The 17,282-nt window shown below is 39.7% G+C and overlaps 1 pseudogene; it reads right to left on the bottom strand.

Moving 5' to 3' along the window:
• Window positions 1-12,081: 12,081 nt before the first annotated feature.
• Window positions 12,082-13,104, bottom strand: LOC137772410 (palmitoyltransferase ZDHHC4 pseudogene; annotated as a pseudogene).
• Between the last annotated feature and the right edge of the window lie 4,178 nt (window positions 13,105-17,282).

Genomic DNA, 17,282 nt, shown 5'->3' with positions numbered 1-17,282 from the left:
TGTGACCTCAAAGGTGGAAATTTGGTCCGAAAATGCAGTACTCTGAGCTGGCTCAGGGACATGTCCACCCAGAGAGTAAGGCCAGGCCAACTTGGATCTCAAAGAAGCAGACTGAGTCTCCCAGGGTTTCTGCCTCCTTCAAGGGCATCCAAGAGTTTCAAGAGGGGAAAACCGATGATCTATGCACAGACACACTGCACTTGTGGGTTGTGGGAAGGTGGTCAGACAGCCAGAGGCTCAGAGCGCACTTCCAGGCTTTACCGGGCTCAGCTCATCAAAGAGACTGCCGGAATTTTAGGAGGAATTCCCATCAGAGTAGGAGGATAGACCAGCACCAGGGGAATGAGAAAGAGAGGAAGAAAATTCCACTTAGAAACAACAAACAGAACCAAAGAACAAAGGGTGGAGTTCCAGGAAGAAATAACAAAAATTTTCTCCCCAAGGTGAAATGCGTGTGAAAATCACTTTTTCATTCAGAATCGTGGTGTCTGTATTATTCTGGGGAAAGCTCCAGAAAGTCAGACAACTCACTGCTCTGGAAGTCACATATGCATGAGGCTGCAAGTGCAGAGCGCAGAGCAAGCCCAGTCACAGAGCTCTTTTTTTTTTCTTTTGGCTGCGTTGGGTCTTCGTTGTGGTGCATGGGCTTCTCATTGCGGTGGCTTCTATTGTTGCAGAGTACAGGCCCCAGGCACATGGGCTTCAGTAGTTGCAGCACGTGGGCTCAGTAGTTGTGGCTCGCAGGGTCTAGAGTGCAGGCTCAGCAGTTGTGGCACACGGGCTCCGCGGCATGTGGGATCTCCCCAGACCAGGGATCGAACCTGTGTCCCCTGCATCGGCAGGCGGATTCTTCACCGCTGCGCCACCAGGGAAGTCCCAATCACAGAGCTTTTGACCTCACTTGTGTGTTGCCCACCTCCCAGCCTTGCCTAAGCCATCCTTCCCCTCTTCCCAAATCTCTGAATCATCTTCCCATGCTAACTGTATCTGGAAGGCTTGTGTCTGCTCCCATCAGCCCTCAGGCATATCCCCATGCAGAGCTGACAGTTGACTGATGTGCAGAACTAAATGCAGCTCTTCCTTTACTGCATTGAGGAGTATTTTTCATATGTGTTTGCTCTGGATGCACTGAAGTCTTTCTCAGGGAAGGCTTAGTGGCTTACAGCATTGGACATGGGCTCCAATCCTGGCTCTCCCTCTTTTTAGCTATATGACTGGGGCAAGTTCACCTAACCTAGAAATAGAGAAACAGTAATACCCACCTCACTGAGTTGTTGTGAAGATCAAATAAAACTACACATGTAAAGCACTTACACGGTGTCTGGCACATACTAAATGCTCAATAAAAAAGATTATTCACTGGAACTCACACACTGCTGGCTGGAGTGTACATTAGGACAACCCCTCTTGAAGATAATTTTTTGGTATATATTATATATTAAAGCTGAACATATACATAGATTATGACCCAACAATTCTACTCAAAGGTATATAGTCTTTTGTTAGTTTAAAAGATCACCGTCGTGGGAAATATGTTCTGAGTTCTAAAGAGCCAACTAACAAAGTTTTGAAATACAACCTAAGTATAACTTGAGGACTGTCTGTTTTATATTTTATTAATAATGCTGTGGTTTGGTACTCTTTGGTACTTAAATTTCTGAGCTTTACTGGCTTGAAGTTTTTGGCATTCTGTGGTTAGGTTAGTCACATGGTCATGTTTTGGAATTTGGGGCTCTGTTATTAGAAGAATAGTTACATCTTGGGTTGACTTGAAATTGACTTGGAATTGGCTGACTTCCTCAAATAGACAAGAGTAAGTCCCATGATGCTAGGCCACTAGCAGAGTTTATCGGTGTGACAAATGTCACATTGAAATGCTTGACAATTTTCACTGTTGAGGACATTATTACTTGTGTAAAAACTAAACTCTCATCAAACTCTCACTTGGTGAAATTATACTCAATGTTCTCTTATTCTCTCCTCAGTAGAAGTTTCACACTTGGTTGTAATGTTTTATGAATAAAGCCTTATTGAAATACATTTTGGTGTAATTATGAAATTGTTGGCTAATTCTGCTTCTCTTCCTACCACTTTCCCTCTTCCTTTGTATCTCCTCTGTAATGTTTTTAGATATCTCATAAATATAAACATATATTATGACATACTTTACAGATGACTTTTAGTTTGAAAACTTGCTGAATGTCATTGTTGATATGATAAAAAGTTTGAATTTAGGGCACATCATTTTGAATGGCTCCATTCTGTGGACCAGGGCTACCCAAAATGTGCTCCACAGGGCAACGCAAGTCTGGGATCTGCTTGCTACCAGTCTGATGACATACATACAGAACTTGATGGTAAGCATTTATAAACTTTTATAAACAATTTCTCAGAGTAATTTTACATCTGTTGAGTATGTCTGTAATAATATCTTCCAAAGAGAAGCAAGTGGTTTGTCTCATGCTGTTGCCTCTCTTCCTCTTTTTCTTCCTCCCCCACCCTCCTTCTCCTCCTCCTCTTTCCCCTTCTCCTCTTTCTCCTCCTCCTTCTCTTCCCCCTCCTCCTTCTTTCTTTTCTTCTTCTTGTCCTCCTTTTCCTTCTCCTCCTCTAGATATAAAAGTCCATGATATTTACATAAGGTACATAAACAACTGTTCCTCTCAGTCAATGCAAAGACAACTTAGTTTAAACCATTGTTGGAGGAGGTCATGAGAGGACATGACTGCTGGTTGACCCGTGAACTGGACCCGGGCAATCAGAGGCTCCTCACTCCTCCCCTGTCCCTGGAATGCATGTTCTGCCCACCGTTCCCACTGCTGGAGCCATTTTCAAGGATGCAGCCTTGAGAGAGCCTGTGTTGTTGAGATCACGTGGACTGGATATGTGACTTTGACTGAACCCAGTTAAGACCTCTGTATAAACAAGGTTCTGGGGGCAGGTGCAGAGATCTACTCACCTTGCGGTCGCCCAAGACAAGCCTCATATGTAAGTTCCCTTGCTTATCAAATCTGCCACCTACCAGTCTGGAGTGATTTGCCTTTCTTCAGTCTCTCCTTGCTTTCCATGTGTGGGAGCCAGTTTCAAATTTCACCCAGGGAACTCCTGAGGTTGTGAACCTGTAACAGGGAAGAACCAAATCTGACTACATGTTGGATCTGTTTCTTTTACTTTAACCTTTGCTTTCCACTGCTTTTGTTCACTAAAAGGATACTGTCTATACATAATGGCCTGCCTCAGGGGAACCCTGCCCCTCTGCCTGAACGTTAAACCAATGTGCCTTTGTTCAGGGAAGCATCCTGACCCTGTCCACCTGTGGATGGCTGCAAGAAAGAAGAAATTAACACATCCCCTCCCCGAGGCTGGCCATTCCAGGGGACATTTGCAAATCTTATGCCCTTTGTACTTTGCTTCCTCATCTCCTCCCCGTCTCTGTTCTATAAAAGAAATTGACATCAAATCCCGATAAGATGGTTTTTTGGAGATACTAGTCTGCCATTTTCTTGATCTGCGGGCTTTCCAAATAAAGCTGTATTCCTTGCCTCAACACCTCATCTCCCGATTTACTGGCCTGTCGTGCGGCGAGCAGAAAGAGCTTGGACTCAGTAACAAACCAACAACCATTATTTAAAATACCCCCTTTCCTCTGTAGCTCCATTAAAAAAATATTCCATTTTGCAACTGCATTCTTCTTTGAATAAAGTCCAGTTCTCCAGCTTGATCTCCTGGATCTTTCATAACATAGCCCAATATAACAGTCTGAACGCCTCATAATTCTCATAAAAAGTTATATAATTTCTCCTTATTGTCTATTTAAACCATTTCCTTTCCCAGAATGTGTTCTCTGCTTATGTATTTATTAATTTATTCACTCATCTAATGAATATTTATTTAGCATCTACTAGATGCTGGGCAATGGGTTCCTGCCACTCAGTAGTTTAATAACTAGTACTTCAAATACATACCTGTTTTGGGGGTACTAGCTCAAGTCTTGCCTTCTCCATGAGGTGCAATTAGAAAAAGTACTGCCTATCGTCAGAAAAGTTGAGAGTCAGAAGACTTGGCTGTAAATCCCAGCTGGTCAAGTTACTTTACTCCTTGAGTCTCGTTTGCATATTCACCTGTGAAATGGGGATGATAGTGATCTTTTCTTCATGCAGATTTATCTTAAAAAAAAGATTATGTGGAATAATGATGTAAAAATATCTGGCATAACACGAATCCACTCAATGCTATTTTCCTCTTTTCTCCTATGAAAAATTTTGCTTTTTATTAACTCTGCCACCAAAGGCATTTTTTTTTTTTTTTCTGTCTTCTGCACCATACACATTCTAAATTAGTTCCTTTAACTGGTACTATCTTCCTATTCCAACTTCCCCTTTTTCTGGAATCCTCCCCCACCCCTGCTTCCTTTCCCATCTGCCCCAATTCTATATTTTTTTCAGGATGGGATTCAGAACCTCGCTCCTCTGTAACTACTCACAGGTCCCTTGACTTTCTGGCATTTTCTTACAGAACTCCTTCAGCTCTTAGCCATGTTATCTTGGCTGTTGTTGGCCATCTTATTAACTCCATCTTGTCTGTCTAATGAAAATAAATATTCTTTGATGGCAAAGAGAATGTTTTATATGTTTGTATTTTTCTACTCCCTGGAGTATAGAGCATATGATAGGTAGTTTAAAAATCCAGCAGAACCTTGACACTGGTGAAGGACATTGATTGGTAAGCCACACTATAATGTGGATGCCCGATGGCTAGCAGGATCTAGTGCTCAAGTGCTTCTCTCATGCACACCATCCTCACAATGCCACTGCACCCAGTTTTTCCTTTAGCAAAATAATGAACCCATGACCTTGGACATTCTGTGCTTGCAAAAAGCTGAAACTTCAAGGGTAAAAGCTTCAAATTCCAAGGGTATCTTATGCTTTTGGTAAAGCTGGTTGTACCCAAAAATACTTAATGAAATAATTCTTATTTGGCTAATTATACTGGCATTGTACTGCTTCAGCAATAGACATATCTCCAATTACCTGTCAGGTGTGGGTTGGAAGGCTGGTTTCTGGGTAAATATAGACAAGGGAATAACTGCTTGTCCTTGTCTGGAAGCTCTGGACCTGCCTGCATTTTCCCAGCTCTGAAGGAGCAGATGCCAAGCACTCCTTTAGGTGCTCGGTGAACTTTCAGGGGCCACATCAGCTGTCTTCAAAAGTCCCACTCCAGGAAGTGTCCTTTCTCAAATATTCCATCTCTCAGTAGCTCTACCCAGTAACCAACTTTCTGAAGAATAGTGTCTGGCAAGATGGAAGGATAAAGCAGTGTCTTGACCTAGAAGACTGTCTTTTATTTAATCTGAACTTTATTTATGTTGATTTTATTTGTAAAAATTACTTCAAAAAGAAAAAAAATAAATTCAAATTTCCACCATAATATTAGGAACTAATATTACAAATAACTTTCAAATTATGGCTAACGCTAATGGAATGCTTATAACGTACCTGTGTAGTTTTTCTTAGTCCAGATAGATATATGAAAGCAGACTGCAGGCTCAAAATCCAGCTGAAAAAAGAATTCATTAGAGATAGCCTCATCCACCAGAGGGCAGACAGCAGAAGCAAGAGGAACTACAATCCTGCAGCCTGTGAAACAAAAACCACATTCACAGAAAGATAGACAATATGAAAAGGCAGAGGGCTATGGACCAGATGAAGGAACAAGATAAAACCCAAGAAAAACAACTAAATGAAGTGGACATAAGCAACCTTCCAGAAAAAGAATTCAGAATAATGATAGTGAAGATGATCCAGGACCTCGGAAAAAGAATGGAGGCAAAGATCGAGAAGATGCAAGAAATGTTTAACAAAGACCTACAAGAATTAAAGAACAAACACCTAGAAGAATTAAAGAACAAACAAACAGAAATGAACAATACAATAACTGAAATGAAAAATACACTAAAAGGAATCAATACCAGAAAAACTGAGGCAGAAGAATGGATAAGTGACCTGGAAGACAGAATGGTGGAATTCACTGAAGACAGAATGCTGTGGAACAGAATAAAGAAAAAAGAATGAAAAGAAATGAAGACACCCTAAGAGACCTCTGGGACAACATTAAACGCAAGAACATTCTCATTATAGGGGTCCCAGAAGGAGAAGAGAGAGAGAAAGGACCTGAGAAAATATTTGAAGAGATTATAGTTGAAAAAGTCCCTAACATGGGAAAGGAAATAACCACCCAAGTCCAGGAAGTGCAGAGAGTCCCAGGCAGGATAAAGCCAAGGAGAAACACACAGAGACATATAGTAATCAAACTGACAAAAATTAAAAACAAAGAAAAAATATTGAAAGCAACAAGGGAAAAATGACAAATAACATACAAGGGAACTCCCATAAGGTTAACAGCTGATTTCTCAGCAGAAACCCTACAAGCCAGAAGGGAGTGGCATGATATATTTAAAGTGATGAAAGGGAAGAAGCTACAACCAAGATTACTCTACCCGGCAAGGATCTCATTCAGATTTGATGGAGAAAACAAAACCTTTACAGACAAGGAAAGCTAAGAGAATTCAGCACCACCAAACCAGCTCTACAACAAATGTTAAAGGAACTTCTCTAAGTGGGAAACACAAGAGAAGAAAATGACCTACAAAAACAAACCCAAAACAATTAAGAAAATGGCAATAGGAACATACATATCGGTAATTACCTTAAATGTAAATGGATTAAATGCTCCAACCAAAAGATACAGGCTCGCTGAATGGATACAAAAACAAGACCCATATATATGCTGTCTACAAGAGACCCACTTCAGACCTAGGGACACATACGACTGAAAGGGGTAGGAAAAGGATACTTCATACAAATGGAAATCAAAAGAAAGCTGGAGTAGCAATACTCATATCAGATAAAATAGACTTTGAAATAAAGAATGTTACAAGAGACAAGGAAGGACACTACATAATGATCAAGGGATCATTCCAAGAAGAAGATATAACAATTATAGATATCTATGCACCTATAGGAGCACCTCAGTATATAAAGCAACTGCTAACAGCTATAAAAGAGGAAATCAACAGTAACACAAAAATAGTGGGGGATTTTAACACCTCACTTACACCAATGGACAGATCATCCAAACAGAAAATTAATAAGGAAACACAATCTTTATTTTTTTTTTTATTTTATTTTTTTAGGAAACACAATCTTTAAATGACACAATCGACCAGATAGATTTAATTGATATTTATAGGACATTACATCCAAAAACAGCAGATTACACTTTCTTCTCAAGGGCACATGGAACATTCTCCAGGCTAGATCACATCTTAGGTCACAAAGCAAGCCTCAGTAAATTGAAGAAAATTGAAATCATATAAAGCATCTTTTCAGACCACATCGCTATGAGATTAGAAATCAATTACAGGGGAAAGAAACGTAAAACACACAAACACATGGAGGCTAAACAATACATTACTAAATAACCAAGAGATCACTGAAGAAATCAAAGAGGAAATCAAAAAATGCCCAGAGACAAATTACAACGAAAACACAATGATCCAAAACCTATGGGATGCAGCAAAAGCAGTTCCAAGAGGGAAATTTATAGCAATACAAGCCTACCTCAAGAAACAAGAAAAATCTCAAATAAACAATCTAACCTTACACCTAAAGGAACGAGAGAAAGAAGAACAAACAAAACCCAAAGTTAGTAGAAGGAAAGAAATCATAAAGATCAGAGCAGAAATAAGTGAAATAGAAACAAAGAAAACAATAGCAAAGATCAAAAAAACTAAAAGCTGGTTCTTTGAGAAGATGATAAACAAAATTGATAAACCATGAGCCAGACTCATCAAGAAAAAAAGGGAGAAGATTCAAATCAACAGAATTAGAAATGAAAAAGGAGAAGTAACAACTGACACTGCAGAAATACAAAGGATCATGAGAGATTACTACAAGCAACTCTATGCCAATACAGTGGACAACCTGGAAGAAATGGACAAATTCTTAGAAAAGCACAACCTTCTGAGACTGAACCAGGAAGAAGTAGAAAATATGAACAGACCAATCACAAGCACTGAAATTGAAACTGTGATTAAAAATCTTCCAACAAACAAAAGTCCAGGACCAGGTGGCTTCACAGGTGAATTCTATCAAACATTTAGAGAAGAGCTAACACCCATCCTTCTCAAACTCTTCCAAAAAATTGCAGAGAAAGGAACACTCCCAAACTCATTCTATGAGGCCACCATCACCCTGATACCAAAACCAAAGATACTACAAAAAACAAAATTAAAGACCAATATCACTGATGAATATAGATGCAAAAATCCTCAACAAAATACTAGCAATCAGAATCCAACAGCACATTAAAAGGATCATACACCATGATCAAGTGGGATTTATCCCGGGGGTGCAAGGATTCTTCAATATATGCAAATCAATCAATGTGATACACCATATTAAGAAATTAAAGAATAAAAACCATATGATCGCCTTAATTGATGCAGAAAAAGCTTTTGACAAAATTCAACACCCACATATGATAAAAACTCTCCAGAAAGTGGGCATAGAGGGAACCTACCTCAACATAATAAAGGCCATATACGACCAACTCATAGCAAACACCATTCTCAATGGTGGAAAACAGAAACCATTTCCTCTAAGATTAGGAACAAGGCAAGGATGTCCACTCTAGCCACTATTATTCAACACAGTTTTGGAAGTTCTAGCCACAGCAATCAGAGAAGGAAAAGAAATAAAGGGAATTCAAATTGGAAAAGAAGAAGTAAAACTGTCACTGTTTGTAGATGACATGTAACTATACATAAAGAATCCTAAAGATGCCACCAGAAAATTACTAGAGCTAATCAATGAATTTGGTAAAGTAGCAGGATACAAAATTAATGCACAGAAATCTCTTGCATTCCTACACTTTAAGGATGAAAAATCTGAAAGACAAATTAAGGAAACACTCCCATTTACCATTGCTACACAAAGAATAAAATACGTAGGAAGAAACCTACTTAGGGAGACAAAACACCTTTATGCAGAAAACTATAAGAAACTGATGAAAGAAATTAAAGATGATATCAACAGATGGAGAGATATACCATGTTCTTGGATTGGAAGAATCAATACTGTGAAAATGACTATACTACCCAAAGCAATCTACAGATTCAATGCAACCCCTATCAAATTACCAATGGCATTTTTTACAGAAGTAGAACAAAAAATTTCACAGTTTGTATGGAAACACAAAAGACCCCAATGGCCAATGCAATCTTGAGAAAGAAAAACGGAGCTGGGGGAGTCAGGCTCCTGGACTTCAGACTATACTACAAAGTTACAGTAATCAAGACAGTGTGGTACAGGCACAAAAACAGAAATATAGATTAGTGGAACAGGATAGAAAGCCCAGAGATAAACCCAAGCACATATGGTCACCTTATCTTTGATAAAAGAGGCAAGAATATACAATGGAGAAAAGACAGCCTCTTCAATAAGTGATGCTGTGAAAACTGGACAGCTACATGTAAAAGAATGAAATTAGAACACTCCCTAACAGCATACAGAAAAATAAACTCAAAATGGATTAAAGACCTAAATGTAAGGCCAGACACTATCAAACTCTTAGAGGAAAACATAGGCAGAACACTCTTTGACATAAATCACAGCAAGATCCTTTTGACCCACCTCCTGGAGAAATGGAAATAAAACCAAAAATATACAAATGGGACCTAATGAATCTTAAAAGCTTTTGCACAGCAAAGGAAACTATAAACAAGATGAAAGACAACCCTCAGAATGGTAGAAAATATTTGCAAATGAATCAATGGACCAAGGATTAATCTCCAAAATATATAAACAGGTCATGCAGCTCAATATCAAAAAAACAAACAACCCAATCCAAAAATGGGCAGAAGACGTAAATAGACATTTCTCCAAAGAAGACTTAGAGGTGGCCAAGAAGCACATGAAAAGCCGCTCAACATCACTAATTACTAGAGAAATGCAAATCGAAACTACAGTGAGGTATCACCTCTCACCATTTAGAATGGGCATCATCAGAAAATCTACAAACAACAAATGCTGGTGAGGGTGTGGAGAAAAGGGAACCCTCTTGCACTGTTGGTGGGAATGTAAATTGATACAGCCACTATGGAGAACAGTATGGAGGTTCTTTAAAAAACTAAAAATAGAATTACCTTATGATCCAGCAATCCCACTCCTGGGCATATACCCTGAGAAACCGTAATTCAAAAAGACACATGCACCCCAATGTTCATTGCAGCACTATTTACAATAGCCAGGACATGGAAGCAACCTAAATGCCCAATGACAGACGAATGAATAAAGAAGATGTGGTACATATATACAATGGAATATTACTCAGCTATAAAAAAGAACGAAATTGGGTCATTTGTAGAGACGTGGATGGATCTAGAGACTGTCATACAGAGTGAAATAAGTCAGAAGGTTAAAAACAAGTATCATATATTAATGCATATATGTGGAACCTAGAAAAGTGGTGCAGATGAACAGGTTTGCTGTTCAGAAATAGAGACACAGATGTAGAAAACAAATGTATGGATACCTAGGGGGGAAAGCGGCGGGAGTTGGGGGGTTGTGGTGTGAAAAAAAAAAGAATTAATTATATAGGACTGAATAAATTGATGTTGGAAACTTTTTTTCATTATTTATTTTAAATTTCAAGAACAATTATGAGGCTTGAAAATGGAGAAAAAAGAGATCACTAAGTGTTCTTTCAGTGGAGTGGTCCTGAGTGTTGTCTAGGTGATCCTCCAGGGATTATTTAGTTGTATTTGATTATTTCACTGTCTGGTTGACTAATCTATTTTATAGCTGTGTAGGGATAGAAACTAAGTTGTAGAAAACCGATAACAATCTAAGTTTTTCCAGTCCACAGTAATGCAAACAGTCTTGTCCATAGAAATGCAAAGAGTCTAAAAAACAAAACAAATGAAGAAACAGTTTCATAGAAACAGAGAATAAACTGGTGATTGCCAGAGAGGAAGGGGAGGGGCTTTGGACCAAATAGGTGCAGGGAAATAAGAGGTACAAAACTTCCAGATAGAAAATAAGTGTCAAGGGGATACAATGTACAGCGTATGAATTATAGCCAATAATATTTTAATAACTTTGTAGGGTGACAGATGGTTACTAGACTTATCATGGTGATCAATTCATAGTGTATATAAATGTCAAATCACTACGTTATGCACCTGAAACTAATATAATATTATATGTCAACCATACTTCAATTAAAAAAATTAAAAAAAGGAATGCAATGGCATATCGTCTCATAGAGATAAAACTTTTAAATGTAAATTTTATATTTAACTGACCTATAGAATTTTAACCAGTTTTGTGTTTATTAGCAAAATCACTTCAGTGTTTTTATTTGCACATATATATTCTCCAAAATCTCTTACTAGTACACTCATTAATTAATTGAATAAACAAATTCTTTGACATATGTTTATTTTATGTTTGTTTGAGAGTCATAATTTTACCTTTTAGAAAATTATAGTTTGGCAGTTTGGGAGGTTACACTGAGAAGCCCAAATGGGCTGTCTTGGCAAAGTATCAAGTAAACCGCATTTCTGGAGAAGTTCACTAATGGTTATAGAGCCTGGACACATCCTTTCTTGGCCTCCAGAGTGAATTCCAAGTAACAATAGAATTTTAGCTTTGCTTACTCTGTTTCTCTAGTTTTTCTTCTCTCTCTACTGATTTTCCCATAGTCAATAATATATTCCCAAGTGGTTGCATCAGTGACTGGAAATTTGGTTTTATAGCATAACCATTTGATGATGTTTCTAGATGATGGAGATGAATTCTCTGTTGCATGAGAAACAACAGAGAAACTGATTGGTTAGTCTTTTTTGTTTGTTTTTCTGTTCATCTATATTTTCGTGAGCTCACATCAATTCAGAATTTTGTGCCCCCTGGGAAAGAGGATAACTCTTTAAGATCTAGGCCAGTTTGTTTTTGTATTTCTGTGTTTATTCTCGACTGGGCTGAGGTGTGAGACTGAATCCATAAGTTCACACTCTTCCCATCCTTATTTCTTCTTTCTTTCATAATGTGCAGCAGCAAGTAGAGAGATCTCTTGAAGGTTACTCCAAAGCCCATGAAAGTGAAAGTTCTGGTAAACCTGGGGCTCTGCTGATGGGGGCCAGGCCATCTAGGAGCAATGTTGGCACCAGGCTCGGTCACCTCTCTACCACTTGTGGTGGCTAAGTACAGACAAAAGCACAGGTAGCTCCCCAGGAGGAAGCTCAGCACCACAACAAACCCCAACAGGAAGACAATACTTGGGAAGGTCAGGAACAGGTGCTGAATAAGAAAGACAGTGTCAACAACCTGCAAGTGTCCAAGGTCATCAACGTAAGTCTCCAGGTACAAGTCTGACACCACCAACTGGACCAGAAACAGTGCTCTCCACAGCCATGGTGGCAGCTTAGGCTGTCACCATCAAGAGGAAGAAGAGGCAGTACTTGGTATTCCAGGCCCCAATGCAGTTGTTCATCCACACACAGTGATGGCCAAACTGGTGTACACACCAGTTATACATGCTTCAGTGCTTGGATCACGCTGGTTTCCTTAAATCACACATAGAGCACTTCATGTTCTTTGGTAACATAACTTCATCGAATTCATAAACTTGAAGAAACAGTAATTCGTTTGCTTTTGTTATGGTACTGGGGTTGGTTACACAACTTAGGGCAAAAACAAACAAACAAAACAGGTTTACAACCAGCAGCCGATAAGGCAGAAAAAAGGTAATACAAGAAGAACTCCAGCTCTTGACAAAGGCAAAATATTTCCCAGGTGTATTTGGTATAAACTATCCCTTGCAAGATGAGATGCAGGATAATGAAGGTGTGGTTCCGTGTATGAAAGTGGTAATGAAGCAATCTTAGCATGGGTCTCCAAAGACATTCTGGAATCATACAGGAAAAAGAATCTGTGCTCTTCCTCTGACGAGGCCTTTCAAGCAATGGGTTTTTGAGCAGATGCAGATTGTAACAACACGAATCAGCACCAAAGCCAGGTAGAACAAGAAGAGAACCAGAAAGTCCATCCTGGGGGAGGTGATTCAGGGTCCCCAGCCTACATATATCTTTTGTTTGGATAGTTTTCAGCTGGCAGCTCTGGCATTCCTCCTCCAAACATTCACGGAGAATTCAAACGGCATCTCCTCTTGTGCAGTGGCATCCGCCTGGCACAACAGGTGGCACCCAAAGCTGCAGGACATGGTTCCTCTAAGACAGCGGTCCCTAACCTTTTTGGCACCAGGGACCGGTTTCGAGGAAGACAATTTTTCCACCGACAGTGGCGGAATGGTTCAGGAGGTAATGCGAGTGATAGTTCAGGTGGTGATGTGAGCAATGGGGAGAGGCAGATGAAGCTCCGCTCACTCACCCACTGCTCACCTCCTGCTGTCCGGCCTGTTTCCTAACAGGCCATGGCCTGGTACTTGTCTGCGGCCCAAGGGTTGGGAACCTCTGCTCTAGGAGGCTGGATCTGGCACCAGGATCCTTACATAATCTTAATATGTCCCAAATTCACAGAAAATTAGAAAAGTAGTTTTAATATAGTAAATGTATTATTTTTTAAAATTCTTTTTTACAGATACTATTAACTCAAACATCTTAAGAATTTAAGTTCACATAATAACGGTAAGTCTTTGGCAAATCAGAATGGTTTAATAATCTTGGTTTTATGAATAAAGCTAAGTCTTTTCTCTGATTTATTAGTGTTAAGTATTATACAAGTATACACTTTATTTCATTTTAAAATAAGAAATGAGTTTGTTTTCTCATGAACATACTAGTTAATTTGGACTTTCTCAGTGAGTCCTTCCCTGACTTAGAACACTTTAAGTTAAGAACTACACCTTAACCCCTGACTCCCAATTGCCTGACACTGCCTTACAAGTATTTTTCCCATAGAACTTATCTTCTAACATACTATATAATTTAATCACTTATTATGTCTACTGTTTATTGCCTGTCTTTCTCAGGCACATGGGAAGCTCCATGAGGGCAAGAGCTTTTGTTTTGTTTGCTGACATAATTCAAGAGTCAAGTAGATGCTCAATAAATATTTTTGAATAAATTAATGTGGAATTGAGGCTGAATGCCAGCAAAGATGGGAAGTCAGTAACAGGATATATAGTCAGCCTGACCAGTTCCTGAAAAATAACTTCTCTCACTCCTCCCCAGACTAGACACTAGAAAATTACAGACATAGCAGCAGCCCTCAGAAATTCTCAGAACCTGTTGTTGAATTTCTGAGGTGTCCCTGAGGGGAGGATCCACTGATCAGGTTGAGATATGAGAGTGGTTGAGTCCAGACTTCCAACACCAAGCTCCCTGTCCTGAGGTGCTTCAATTTCTTCCTGGCCCCTAAACTAGGCAAGAAGGCACAAACTAAGATGAAGGCCCTCATCCCTCCCCCAGCTAGGGACACTGATAATCCATGAAAATATGAGCTCACAGAGCAAATAAGTGAGGCATCCGAGGAGAGAAAGATGTCCAAAAGAAAGTTCACATGCCGAAAACCTATATCTGTGAGATAGGCTGGCACCTGGGAACCGGGACCTTTACTGGAGTGCTTGCACCTGGGAAAATGTCTCCTCCAGCAACAGAATACAAAGAAACCTATAAGGGACTAAAAATAATTGCTTGCATGTGAAGTTGGGGCAAATTATGAACAATAAGATACAAAAAGGCCAAAACCCAACTGCCACTTCTGAGGTGTCAGGAGCAAAAGCAGGGTACTGTGCCTGATCCCTGCACACAGCACCACCAAGACCACATAGAGAAATATTGAAAGACTCCAGAATCAGATTGCTAGAGTTTTTCATGTGATACACTTTCCGGAACAGCCTTTACTTTCTGTAGTAGTTTGAAGCCTGCTTCAAATATAGTGAAATTTCCGTTCATATGCATGTAACCTATTTAGGTTTCAGGCTTTCAAACTAAATTTGATCTGGCTGAAACTTATTCACATATTTTTGTGACTAGCCTGTAATTAGCAAAGAGCGAGAGTAGGGGGAGAGAGGGAAGGAGAGAGAGATACAGAGAAGGAGATTGATTATGTAGTTGTGTTTATGGGACGTGGAAGTCCTGGCAGTTAAACCTAACCACTTTAGGGTATTAATATTATGAAAATAACAGAACTGAACTTCAGGTTCACTTGTAGGAAGGAAAATCTGAGACTCCTTTCCTCTTTCCTTCTTTCTTGCCACCTTTTCCTTATTTGGGTTTCTGGAGCATGTGTGGTTTGTGCTACTTGCTTGGCAATTAGTTGGCATTGATTTTACTCTCTGTACACATTCATGTACATTTCTAGTCTTACCTGTGTGACCGTGGAAGTAATAATACCTCTCAGGGTTACCACAAGTCTCAAAGCAGATTAGGTATGTAATGATGCTTGAAAAACTATGGTACTAAATATAACTCTGGGACACCAGCCAAGTGATCTGGGGGTTCAGCCAAAGTAGGGTTATAAATCGGTGTACTGGAACAAACACTGAGGTGAGGGCCTGTTTGCACACACTTGGTTAGGCAGAAGAAGGTGTACATCTCTGGGATTCATCCTAACCCTTGGTATACTGGCCCACTGGAGAGCAAGACCGGCCCTTCTGATATGAGTGCCACTGATGGCTGGACTGAGGTTCCAGGCATAATGGTTGTTTTGAAGATTGACTTGGGTACTGGGGAAGGCCTTGACTGAGTGACTCTGGCTTTCAGGCAAAGACAGAAGAATGTGGTAGAGAATTTGCTAGTCACTTTCTCTGTAAGGCTTGGTAAGATTAAAAATAGAAGTGTTTTCACTTCTATTTCTATTTTCAATTCTATTTTAAGAACAAAATGGCTTTTTTAAAAAAAATCTTGAAACTTCTTTTTTAACCTTTTAAAGAAAGTCCTAGGCTACCAACAACTTTCTTCCAGAAGAGCAATCCTTAAGATTTTGTATTTTCTTTTGTGATTTACTCTTTGATTTTTGTACCAAGAAATGTAAATACCAAGGGAGGAAAACCCCTCAAAACCTTGAAAACTCTTGTTGAAAATTAAACCATGTTCTTGAAGAGGGGAAGAAGAATGGATTAGTAGACTGAGCACTGGATGTTGATTAAAAAACTTGAGATCTTTTTATCTGCTTCCTTATTCTTTTATAATCCGTTTTCCCTGAGTTTCCTATGGGGGAAGGGGGCTCAAAACGTTGTAGATAACAATATAAGGGCTATCTATGACTCCCAAATTTCTAGCTCCAAATTCTTCCTTGAACTCAAGCTTTTATATCTACTACCTAATTGGACATTTTCTCTTGGATGTGTAATAGGCAACTCAAACCCAGCAAAGTCAAAATTTCCCTCTTGATTTCCAGCCCTCATAAACCCATTCTTCCTTTAATCGTCCTCATTTCACCACCTTTCTCCCACTTGCTTAGGCCAAAAACTTTGGAGTCATTCGTGACTCTCCCCCACCCTTTTGTTCCCTAAAATCCCACAGGCACTTCAGGAACAAATCCTGTTGGCTTTACCTGGAAGAATTTCCTCAATCTGACCATTCTTAACATCTTCATTGCTCCTTCCTTGGTCAGCACCGTCATCGTCTCTCCCCTGGCAAATGCCGCTGTCTGGTGTCCCTGCACCCACTCATAAGCTTTTACAAGCTCTTTGCCACCTGGCAGCCAGACTGACCCTTTGAAACCTAGCTGAGATGTTATGCACCTGCTCAAACCCTTCTCACGTCATTAGCGTGAAATCGATCTCCACAGGTGGCCTGCAGGTTCTGGGTAGTTTGGCTGGCTTTCTCTCGGACCTCACCTCCTTCTACTTTTCTTCTCCCTCGCTGCCTCCAGCCATACTGGCCTTTCTGCTGTGCCTCAAATGTGCCTGACCCCTTCCTAGCTGAAGGCCTTGCACTTACTGCTTCCTCTACCTGAAACCCAGAGACACCATGTCTCCTTCCTCCCCTCACTCACATCTTTGCATAAATTTCCCTGACTCAGCATATCCTTTCCCTACACATGCTTTTATAAAATGGCACTCCAACACCCTTTATCCCCTTCCCTGCTTTGTTTACTTTTCACATCATTTTTAATGTCTTTAATTGCATCTAGATTTATTTATTCATTTGAATATTGAATGTCTCTCCAATTAGAATGTAAGCTCCTTGAGGGCAGAAGTTTACACTTGAAAGCAGCTGGACCTAGACTGGTACCCACATAAAGTAAACACTTAATAAA

Source organism: Eschrichtius robustus, chromosome 11, assembly GCF_028021215.1.
Source record: "Eschrichtius robustus isolate mEscRob2 chromosome 11, mEscRob2.pri, whole genome shotgun sequence".
Lineage (NCBI taxonomy): Eukaryota > Metazoa > Chordata > Mammalia > Artiodactyla > Eschrichtiidae > Eschrichtius > Eschrichtius robustus.
This window is presented reverse-complemented; position numbering and strand designations above follow the sequence as displayed.